Raw genomic sequence first — 11659 nt, 5'->3', positions numbered from 1 at the left:
CAAATATCTGATCTGCTGACATGAATGTGTTTGGCAATGTCATCTGCAATACTTTTATTTCAGAAACGAAATCATCTAGATCAACATCTGCTGACTTACCAAGAGTGAATTTATTAACAAAATTAGTGCAACATCTTCTTAGATCATTATCACCCAAGGACTTCAATTCTCTCGAGTTGAACAAGAAGCCAAATATTCTGCCAAATGCCTTGAGTTCCTCAAATCTAGTAGTCAGGGAAGTAATTGCAACATCAATCATCACCAAAAAATATTTGACTCTAAATGATTCCAGCTCACTTGCTTCTGTTTCTTCAGTCTTGTTATTTTCGTCATTCTCACTAATCTCATCAAATTGTCTTTTTCTGCTAATACGTATTTTTGACAAGAAGTAAAGGTTGTACACCCATGTCAATTGCAATAGATCTCGCAATATCGAAACTAGTTGCAAAGCCTTCATTTCTGTACTTCTCAAAATATGAGATGGCACCTTCAATCTGTTTAAGAGTAACATCAATGCACACAAATTTAGACTGCAACTTCTTACTCACCATGTTTATAGTGAACAAAATGTCATGCCAAGTAAAAATTCAAATATCTCAAGTGCCGTAGCCAAAGATTTTGCATCGCTCTTAGTCTTGGCGTCATCGGTAGAAGTTCTCTTCAATTCTAGTAATGCTTTTCTTAACTCAGGTGCTTGATATCTGATAGCATGAACACTCTTTATTCGGCTCTCCTACCGAGTGTTACACAAAGACTTAACTGTCATTTTTGGAACATAATCAAGCAAGAGCTGCCATCTTTTAGTAGAGCTTGAAAACAATATATAAATTCTTTGCACAACACCAAAGAAAGTAATAGCTTTACTGCAAGATTTTGCCATATCACTAAGAGTAAGATTCAGACTATGACAAGCACATGGCATGAACAATGCTCTTGGATTAGTTTCAAGTAATCTACTTTGTACCCCTTGGTGTTTTCCCTTCTTGTTTGAACCATTGTCATACCCTTGCCGATGAACATCTTTAACATCCAAACCAATAGATTCAAGTGAATCTATTAACACATTATAAAGTCCAAGTCCCGATGTATCGTCCACCTTCAAGAACTCCAAAAAAAACTCCTCTATTCTTGTAGTGGTACTTGACATGTTTACGCACCTCACATTTAGAGTCATTTGTTCTTGATGGCTCACAGCAGGTGTATAGTCCAAAATGATAGAGAAATACCTTGCATCTTTAATTATACTCAAGAGAGAATATTTAACAGTGCGACCAAGAAGGGAAATCAACTCATTCTGAATATTATGGCCAAGATAATGATGATGAATTTCACTATTCTTAATCGCCGAAGATGCTCTTGCATTACAGGATCAAATTCTTCCATCATTTCAATTACTCCCAGCAAATTTCCATTGTTATCTTGACATAATTTATCATTCGATCCTCGAAAAGCAAGACTATGTTTAGCAAGAAATTTCACAGCAGAAACAATTCTAATTAAAAATAGTCTCCATCGTTCCTTCTCCCTTGCAATCTCTTGTTGCAAATGTTTATCAATTGTTTCCTTCGTACTTAGCCTCAGCCTTACTTCATTCCAAGTATTCATGTTAGTGATATGCTCAACACTATTCTCATGCAGTTTGAGCTTCTCACTAAGATGTCTCCAATCCTTCAATCCTTCGGATGCGAGCAGACTTCTACTTTTCCCAGATTTGAACAACTTGCAACAAAAACAATAGACTTTATTCACATGTTTAGAGTACACTAACCATCTACGATCACTGAACTCACCATTCCTTAACTTTCTTGAGTAGTAATCATATGAAAAATGCCTGCCATCAATTTCATCTGCAGGAAACTCAAGATGGAATTCCCTTATAGGTCCTTTTTCAATGAGAATATCTCTTGATTTATTGTGAAGAATGTTCCAAGTTCTAGGATCATAAATATCAAAAGAAGACGCCTGCTCATCTGCATTTCCAAGATTCTCATGGTCACTAAAATTTCAGTGTTCCGACTGGCATCAACATTGGCATGATTTTCATCGCCACGATTGTCCTCAACTACGTTCTCAGTATGATCAGGTTGTTCTTTGCAATTTGTAATATATAATTGCTCAGAATTTGTAGCAGCATCTTTCTTGAACACAAACTTATCCATAGAGCCTTCGCCAAATTTAATCAACTTGTCTACTCTCTTCTTGTTCTTTCTTTTCTCACAACCAGATAGATGTTTTTTAATTAACATGATTACGCTGCAAGTCAGAGACGCGAATACCAGATGATAGATTAATGATTTGCGGTTTCTAGATTGAGAGTTTGATACCACCAGAAAATATTCGCTCATAATTCATAAACTAGGAAGAGATTGATCTGACAATTACCTTCTAAGTAATGATCTTGCCGGCTCTATTTCGGTGCGGCTGTGCGGATGTGCGGTGCCTCCGTGCGTCGCCTTGCCGATTTGATCCCCAACTCCAAACTCAGCTCCTGGTTGTGCGTGCGTGTTCGTCTGCAGGCTGGTTTGTCGCTTTGTTTTGATGGAGAAAAATTAGGAGAAGATTTAGGAACGGAACCAGGGCAAGTACGCAACTGCCTGATGGTATTCCTGGTGGATACGTGGGTGTGGCCAAGCCTGGGTGTGGTGCTTTGCTGGGATGGGCCGCTGGGGCTGCTGGACATGAGTATTTCTATTTTTTTGGTATCACCTCTACTATGTAAATATTTAATATATATATATACTGCATATATACTATGGGCCCCCCTTTAGGCCGGGCCCCGGGCCGTCGCACCTGTCGTACTGGGCCAAAGCCGGCCCTGACGGTAATGATCATTCATATAGGCAACACGTCCATAAGCAAGTAGACCGAAATGATTATGCATCTACTACTATTACTCAACCAATCGACCGCTATCCAGCATGCATCCATGGTATTAAGTTCATGATAAATGGAGTAATCATTGTAGCAAGATGACTTGATTTAGACAAAGTAAGACAAACAATATGTCCTGACCCCGTCAATTTATCCTTGGTAGCAACATTAAAAATGCGTGTCTTGTCCCATTTTGTCATGGGGATATAGAGCACCCAAGATTGAAACTACTACAACGCACCACTCACAGTCAAGATAAATCAATCTAATTGGCCAAACCAAATGGATAGATAACAGAGAAATTTGAGGTTATAATAATCATGAATAATATAGTTCAGAGAAGACTCAATTACATTCAATGAATAATCTGATCATAAACCCACAAACACACCGTAAAAGAAGATTACATCGGATAGATCACCTTGAGAATTGCGGAGAACATGGTATTTAAGATCACAGATAGAGAAGAAGCCATAGAGATACTAGATATGGACACATAGGTGTGTTGTGAACTACTCACACAGCATCATGGAAGGAGCAAGGTTGATGTAGAAGGCCTCCGTGATGGATTCCTCGTTCGACAGGGTATGGAGAAAGGTCTTGAGATGTGACCGAGAGGTGGTTCTTTGTTGTTTGTGGAATATTTGCGAATTTTTGGAGGTGGAATTAGGTTAGGAGGAGGCACGAGGGGCCCACAAGATCAGGGGCATGCCCAACCCTTAGTCGTCTCCCGAGGCTCGTCGCCACCTTGTGGGTCCTCGGGTCTTCTCATGAGGTTCCCTGGGTCTCTTTTGGTCTAGAAAAATTCATCAAAAAATTTCTTCGTGTTTGCACTCCATTTTCTATTGATTTTCTACAAAAGTCAAAAACACACAAAAAACATGAATTGGCAGTAGGGAGTACGGTAATAGTTTAGTTCCCAAAAATGATATAAAATAGCATATTATTGCATATAAAGTATACAAGATTGATAATACAATAGCACGCAAAAAGAAAAAATTATAGATACATTAGAGACGTATCACTCCTCCAACTCCCTTGCCAACCCCTTGCTTGTCTAACAAGCTAAGGGGTGCCATCCCTAATTCGGCCAATAGGTCCATTAATTGTTCCCCGGTGAGGCCTTTAGTGATTGTTGTGAGATTGCACAAGTGAAAGTATGAACCCTAAGACCTATTTCCAATCATTAATATACCATCTTTCTCATTGCTTGCCACTTTCTACCTTGTTGTTTTTATATTTTCAGATTACAAAAACCTATATCTACTATCCATACTACACTTGTATCACCATCTCTTCACCGAACTAGTGCACCTATATAATTTGCCATTGTATTGGGTGTGTTGGGACACAAGAGATTTCTTGTATTTGATTGCAGGGTTGTTTGAGAGAGACCATCTTCATCCTACACATCCCACGGATTGATAAACCATAGGTCATCCACTTGAGGGAAATTTGTTGTTGTCCTACAAAACTCTGCACTTGGAGTCCCAACAACGTCTACAAGAATAAATTTGTGTAGTAGACATCACCGGGGCATCCCCAAACTTAGAAAATTGGGTATTCCTTGAAAATTATCTTTGGGTGCCTTGGGAATCCAAAGATTAGTGTCTTGTCGCTCCTTATTCCTTCATACATCATTGTTTCATGCAAAACTTAAAGACTTTAGCATACAAAACTCAACAGAAAACCTTGTGAGATCTATTAGTATAATGAACATATCATAAAATTTAGGTGCTATTATAAATTGGTTAATAATTAATTATTGCATCATAGGTACTATATTCTAACTTTTCCATGACTCATACCGCCCGTTCTAATCCATAGCATCATCAAAACAAGCAAATAATGCAAGCAAAAAACCAAAATATATGTAAAATAGAACAACGTGTAGTGATTTGTACGAAGATCATACTTACGTAACTCCAAAAATTCTAAACAATTAGGAAAACTTGGGAAATTTGTATACAAATAATTTGTAAAAAATCAGATCAAAAATATCTTCCAGTAAAATCAGAAAAATTACGCATTGGACGCATAAGTCTCGGTTTTTTCACACGATCAATTATGATATCATCCAAATCATCGCAAAGGATTTACTTGGAACAACCACTAAACTAAATGTAAAAAACACAATTACTATTGTAGCAACAATTACTTTATCATAACAAAATAGAAGATAAAAGAAAAAAATGTAAGATAACAATTGGGTTACCTCCCAACAAGCGCTATTGTTTTACGCCCCTAGCTGGGCATAATGAATTGGTTGAAGGGTTGTCTTTTTTCATGTATTTTAGGATTAAATCTTCCAAAACATTACTTAATAAATACCCCCTATAAAATCCTTCCTTTCTAGTTGGTGGTCTCTACTATTTGAATGGACTCTTGTTGGTGATCTTAACATTAATTATATCATCACTAGGATCATCATCATCATAGGGGTCTTCATATAAGACATGAATTTCATCATTAACGAGTTCCCTAGCAGTATTTTGATGCCATTCCTCACTAATCACAAAATTAATTCCCTTAGCAATCCATTCAAATTTATAGCAAGTATAAAGCAACACGGCTTGCATTAACTCTTTGTGAGGAACTTTCCTCCTCATATTCTCACTAAAACCTTGATAGTGACTAGATTCTAACATTTGCATAGTATCTCTATAATGAAGGATTTCTTCTATGGGAGAACATTCAGCATTTGTTCTATTAAAAGGTAATATATCTCTAGCTTCTCGAACTATATAATCAAATTCATGCATACGGATGATCGTGACAATTTTCTTAATCTTGGGATTATGTAGGCCAAGTTGTCTTAAAAATATCTTTTGGAACATAGGTTCAAGATGCACAAATTTGTTTTCTAACTTAACTATAAGCATGGAAATAGCATCGACATATCAATTTCTCTTATCAAGTATGGAGCCTTTAATGATTCAGATAACTCCTAAGCACCAAATGAATTCCTGAATAACCTGCTTTTGAGTAATGTTTGTGCTGCCCATATGATAGATTTTGGATTTTAGACACGTGTGAGTTTCATCATGAGTAACTTGCATTTTTGGAGGATCACGATAAGAATCAATTAAAAAATTCCTCATTGAAATTACTAGCACTATCTTCACTAGCACTTTCAACAATAACTTTCTCAAATTTAGACATGATAGCAACCTTCAAGCCAAACAAGCAACAAGAAAGTAGAAACCAAACCTTCTAGCATTGGTTTTTTCCCCAAAGAGGAAGGGAGAACCAATATGCTAGCATCACGTATTTCCCTCAGTTAAGAACCAAGGTTTACACAGAACTACCAAACGCTTGCACCCAATGCGTGCAAGAGGGTTATCAATCCCCTTGGACTCATTACATGAAAGGATTAGTTACAGTAGAGATAGATATATAAAACTAAAAGTAATATAATAAATAAATAAATGCAGCAAGGTAATTAGGTTTTAGAAATTTTATTAAGTAGACTCGGGGGCCGTAGTTTCACTCGAGGCCTTTGGGTCGAACGAATAACATACGGTGTGTAGACCAATTACTACTGGGCAATTGATAGAAGAGCGCATATTTATGGTGTTATTCATAGGAATGATCATGCATATAGGCGTCATGTCCACAAAGAAATAGACCGAAACGATTCTGCATCAACTAATATTACTCCACCAATTGACCGCTATCCAGCATGCATATATGGTATTAAGTTCATAAAAAACGGAGTAATCCTTGGAGCAAGATGACATGATGCAGACAAAGTAAGATAAGCAATATGTCCTCACACCGTCATTTTATCCTTGGTAGAAACAATACAAATGTGTGTCTTGTCCCCTTCTATCATGGGGCTATAGAGCACCCAAGATTGAACCTACTACAACGCACCACTCACATTGAAGATAAGTCAATCTAATTGGCCAAAGCAAATAAATAGATCAGAGAGAAATTTGAACTTATAATAATCATGAATAATATAATTCAGTGAAGACTCGATTACTTTTAATGAATAATCTGACCATAAACCCACAATTCACCGAATCCCAACAAACATACCACAAAAGAAGATTACATTGGATAGATCACCGTGAAAATCGCGATGAACGTGGTATTGAAGATCAGGGATCGAGAAGAAGCCATCAAGATACTTGATATGGACCCATAGGTGTATTGTGAACTACTTACACATCATCATGGAGGTAGCAAGGTTGATGTAGAAAGGCTCCATGATGGATTCCCCTTTCGACAGGATATTAGAAAAGGTCTCCAGATGGGATCGTGGCGGAACAAGGACATACGACGGCGGAAAAAGTATTTCGGGTGGTTCTCTATTGTTTCTGGAATATTTGAGAATTTATGAAGACATAATTAGGTTAGGAGAAGCCACGAGGGGCCCAGAAGGTCAAGGGGCACGCCCTGCCCCTAGTCACGTGCACACGCTCGTCACCACCTCGTGGCTCCTTAGGTCTTCTCCTGAGGTTCCCTCGGTCTCGTTTGGTCTAGAAAACTTCATCAAAAAGTTTCTTCGTGGTTGCACTCTGTTTTTTATTGATTTTCTGCCAAAGTAAAAAACATGCAAAAAACAGGAACTCACACTAGGTAGTACGTTAATAGGAAAATGATATAAAAAGCATATTATTGCATATAAAGTATACAAGATTGATAATATAACAACATGAAACAATCATAAATTATACATACATTGGGGACGTATCACTCCTCCAACTCCCTTGCCCACCCCTAGCTTGTCAAACAAGCTAAGGGGCGTTGGGAAACGTTGCACGGGAAACAAAAAAAATTCCTATGCACAAACACGATATATCCATGGTGATGACCATCTATGAGAGGAGAGATTGAATCTACATACCCTTGTAGATCGATAGGCAGAATCATTCAAGAACGCGGTTGATGTAGTGGTACGTTGATGACCCACAAGTATAGGGAATCTATCATAGTCCTTTCGATAAGTAAGAGTGTCGAACCCAACGAGGAGCAGAAGGATCTAACAAGTGGTTTTCAGCAAGGTAATATCTGCAAGCACTGAAATAATCGGTAACAAGTGGTTGTGTGGTGAGATTATTCGTAGCAAGCAACAAGTAAAACGCTCCCGAGGACACGCGGGAATTTCTGTCATGCTAGTTGTCATCATGTTCATATGATTCACGTTCGTTACTTTGATAGTTTGATATGTGGGTGGACCAGCTCTTGGGTACTGCCCTTACTTGGACAAGCATCCCACTTATGATTAACCCCTCTTGCAAGCATCCACAACTACGAAAGAAGAATTAAGACAAAGTCTAACCATAACATTAAACTAGTGGATCCAAATCAGCCCCTTACGAAGCAACGCATAAACTAGGGTTTAAGCTTCTGTCACTCTAGCAACCCATCATCTACTTACTACTTCCCAATGCCTTCCTCTAGGCCCAAATAATGGTAAGTGTTATGTAGTCGACATTCACATAACACCACAAGAGGAAAAAATCATACAACACATGAAAATATCGAACGAATACCAAATTCACATGACTACTATTAGCATGACTTATCACATGTCCTCGGGAACAAAAGTAACTACTCACAAAGCATAATCATATTCATGACCAGAGAGGTAATGAGTAGCATCAAGGATCTGAACATAAACTCTTCCACCAAATAATCCAGCTAGCATCAACTAAAAGGAGTAATTAACACTACTAGCAACCTTACAAGTACCAATCGGAGTCGTGAGATGGAGATTAGTTACAAGTGATGAACTAGGGTTTGGAGATGATATGGTGCTGATGAAGATGTTTATGGTGATGATTCCCCTCCGATGAGAGGAGTGTTGGTGATGACGATGGCGACGATTTCCCCCTCCGGGAGGGAAGTTTCCCGAGCAGGATCGTCCTGCCGGAGCTCTAGATTGATTCTGCTCAAGTTCTGCCTCATGGCGGCGGCGGCACCTCCCAAAAGCTCCCTTCTGATTTGTTTTGGAATGAAACCCTTCATATAGAAAAAGATGAGCGCCTGAGGGGCAACAGGGGGCCCACAAGCCCCCCAAGCCCGGCCAGGGGGGTAGGCCGGGCCTGGTAGGCTTGTGGCCTCCTGGTGGCCCCCTCTGGCACTTCTTCCGCCTAGTATTTTTCATAAAATCAAAAATAATTCCCCGTTGATTTTCACGGCTTTTGGAGTTGCGCAGAATAGGTATCTCAAACTTGCTCCCTTTTCAGGCCAGAATTCCAGCTGCCCGCGTTCTCCCTCTTCATGTTAACCTTGCAAAATAAGATAGAAAAAGCATAAGTATTGTACCGTGAAGTGAAATAACAGCCCAAAAAGCGATAAATATCAACATGAACGCATGATGCAAAATGGACGTATCAACTCCCCCAAGCTTAGACCTCGCTTGTCCTCAAGCGAAAGCCTAGATCAATAAACATGACCACATGTTTAGGGAGAGAGGTGTTGAAAAAACAAGATACGAACATGCAGGCATCATGATCATGATTAGAACAGCAATACCAACATATAATCTCTCATGCAAAAGTGACAACAACTTCACAAAGTAAAGTATGGATCAAGAACCTTACCGAGAAGTAACAACCGATAGTCTTTAGTCATTAAAGCAATTGCAATTTATCACAACATCAGAAGGAGTCAAATAAGAGCTTGCAAAGCAAATCCACATACTCAATCATATTTTCATTCTCTACAATTGCTACAACTCACGTGGTACTCATGAGAGCAAAGTTTCAGCTGGACATAGAGAAAGATAGGGGCTTATAGTTTTGCCTCCCAACTGCTTACCTCAAGGGTAATGTCAACAATAATAATTCATGAAGACTTACCTCCAAGTTGACATATGAATATAGATCTTTCCCTAGCATATGACATTAGCCAAGATAAAGGCGAAACAAGGAATTGGTGAAGATTACCATGACTCTTTCAAGGGCAAAAAGTACAGGTACAAGATAGGCCCTTCGCAGAGGGAAGCACAGGTTGTCATGTGCTTTTGAGGTTTCGATGTGTGTCCTCTTAGTGCAGAGGAACGTAACTTTATATTGCCTCCTGTGATAAAGAACTTTATTATGCAGTCTGTCGCTTTTATGTCTTCCTCATCACAGGTTCATACAAAGCTTATTTTCCACACACTAATAGATCATACATATTAGGGAGAAATTTTTATTGCTTGCACCAATGACAACTTACTTGAGGGATCTTATTCAATCCATAGGTAGGTATGGTGGACTCTCATGGAAAAACTGGGTTGAAGGTTTATGGATGCACAAGTAGTATCTCTACTTGGTGCGGGAGTTTTGGCAAATATGAGGTGGAAGCAATCGTCACATGCTAAGGGATCTTTAATCATATAACATTGTTCGGAACCAAGCACACACAATTCATTATGTTGTCTTCCTTGTCCAACATCTACTTCTAGGCATGTAATAGTTTAGTGAGTGTTCACAATCATAGATGGTGTCAAGGATGATATATTTATATGTGAACCTCTCCTTCTTTATTACTTCCTATTAATTGAAATAATGACCAAGGTCCATGTTTGCCTACCCACAACAAGTTTCAATCATAATACTTTTTATATGTGAAGCCATCACTTCCTATAAGACCACTACATGATCTTTCATGCTTTTGTTCTTTCTCAATCTTTTGATCATGGAAAGAGGCAAATTCCTTCAACTAAGATACTCTTTATTATATGGATCACGAGCTCGAATACATCGGGGGGTGACACAAAGCAAAACTCAAGCCTAAAACACTAAGACCTTTATTCTACTAGAGAAAGAAAAAACTGAAAAGGAACAAACTGAAACAAAGGTAAAGGCAAAAGATGTGATGGTGATATAATACCGGGGCAACTCCCCCAAGCTTGGCACAAGCCAAGGGGATTGACCATACCCATGCTCAGTTGTCTTCCTTGGGAGGTGATGGTGGTGGAGTTGTTGTAGAGGACTTGAGCTTGTTTAATTTCCACTTGAGCATAAAATTCTGCTCCCTCAAATCATCATTTTCCTCTTCAAGCTTCAACACCCTTTGGCATAATTCCTGCTTACTCTCCTGCAAGAAACGAGAAGGGATAAACAAAGTCTTAGGCTTCTTCCTAGATTCAGGGAGGCTCGACTTTTTGAACTCCACATGCGTGTGTCCAGGTTGAGGTAGGGGAGCCTCCTCTTCATCGGAACTTGTTTGTTCCCTCCCCTTGGGATCATAATCTTCTTCCTAATCAGTGGTCCAGCCATAAGGATCCAAGTCCCCATAGACCTTGGGGTCAGAAAGGTAATCTGCCACGTAGCTCTCCCCCTGTGAATCTTGAGAAGACATCTAGCCCTAATTCTGCGGCAGAAAACAAGCTCGAAACGAAAACAGAGGAAATCTGCGTGACACAGAGGGCAAACCTTTTGGGAGAATATATAATGATTTTTTTCAGACCAGAAGGAGTACTCCGCACGAAAACGGAGTCCGGGAGGCGCACGAGGTGGCCACAAGCCACCCAGGCCCGGCCAGGGGGGGTAGGCCGGGCCTAGCAGGCTTGTCGCCTCCTCGTGCACTTTCCGGACTACTTTAAATTTTTCTATTTTTTCAAATATTCCAAAACGGAGGAAAATTTCTACGGGAAAAGTTTTGGAGTCGGTTTACTTACCGAATCACATACCTCTTCGTTTTCGGAGTTTGAAACAGGCTGATAAATATCCCTTATGTACTCCTCCGGAGTTATGGTATTGGTAATATTGCTTTCAACATTTATGGGAGTACCTGAGATGTAATGCTTGATTCTCTGCCCATTTACAACTCTCGGACAATTACC

The 11659-nt window shown here is 39.3% G+C and overlaps 1 pseudogene; it reads right to left on the bottom strand.

The window, feature by feature from the left end:
• Positions 1-1284: 1284 nt before the first annotated feature.
• LOC123398979 lies at positions 1285-2246 on the bottom strand (annotated as a pseudogene).
• Positions 2247-11659: the final 9413 nt, after the last annotated feature.

This window comes from Hordeum vulgare, chromosome 1H, assembly GCF_904849725.1.
Source record: "Hordeum vulgare subsp. vulgare chromosome 1H, MorexV3_pseudomolecules_assembly, whole genome shotgun sequence".
Lineage (NCBI taxonomy): Eukaryota > Viridiplantae > Streptophyta > Magnoliopsida > Poales > Poaceae > Hordeum > Hordeum vulgare.
This window is presented reverse-complemented; position numbering and strand designations above follow the sequence as displayed.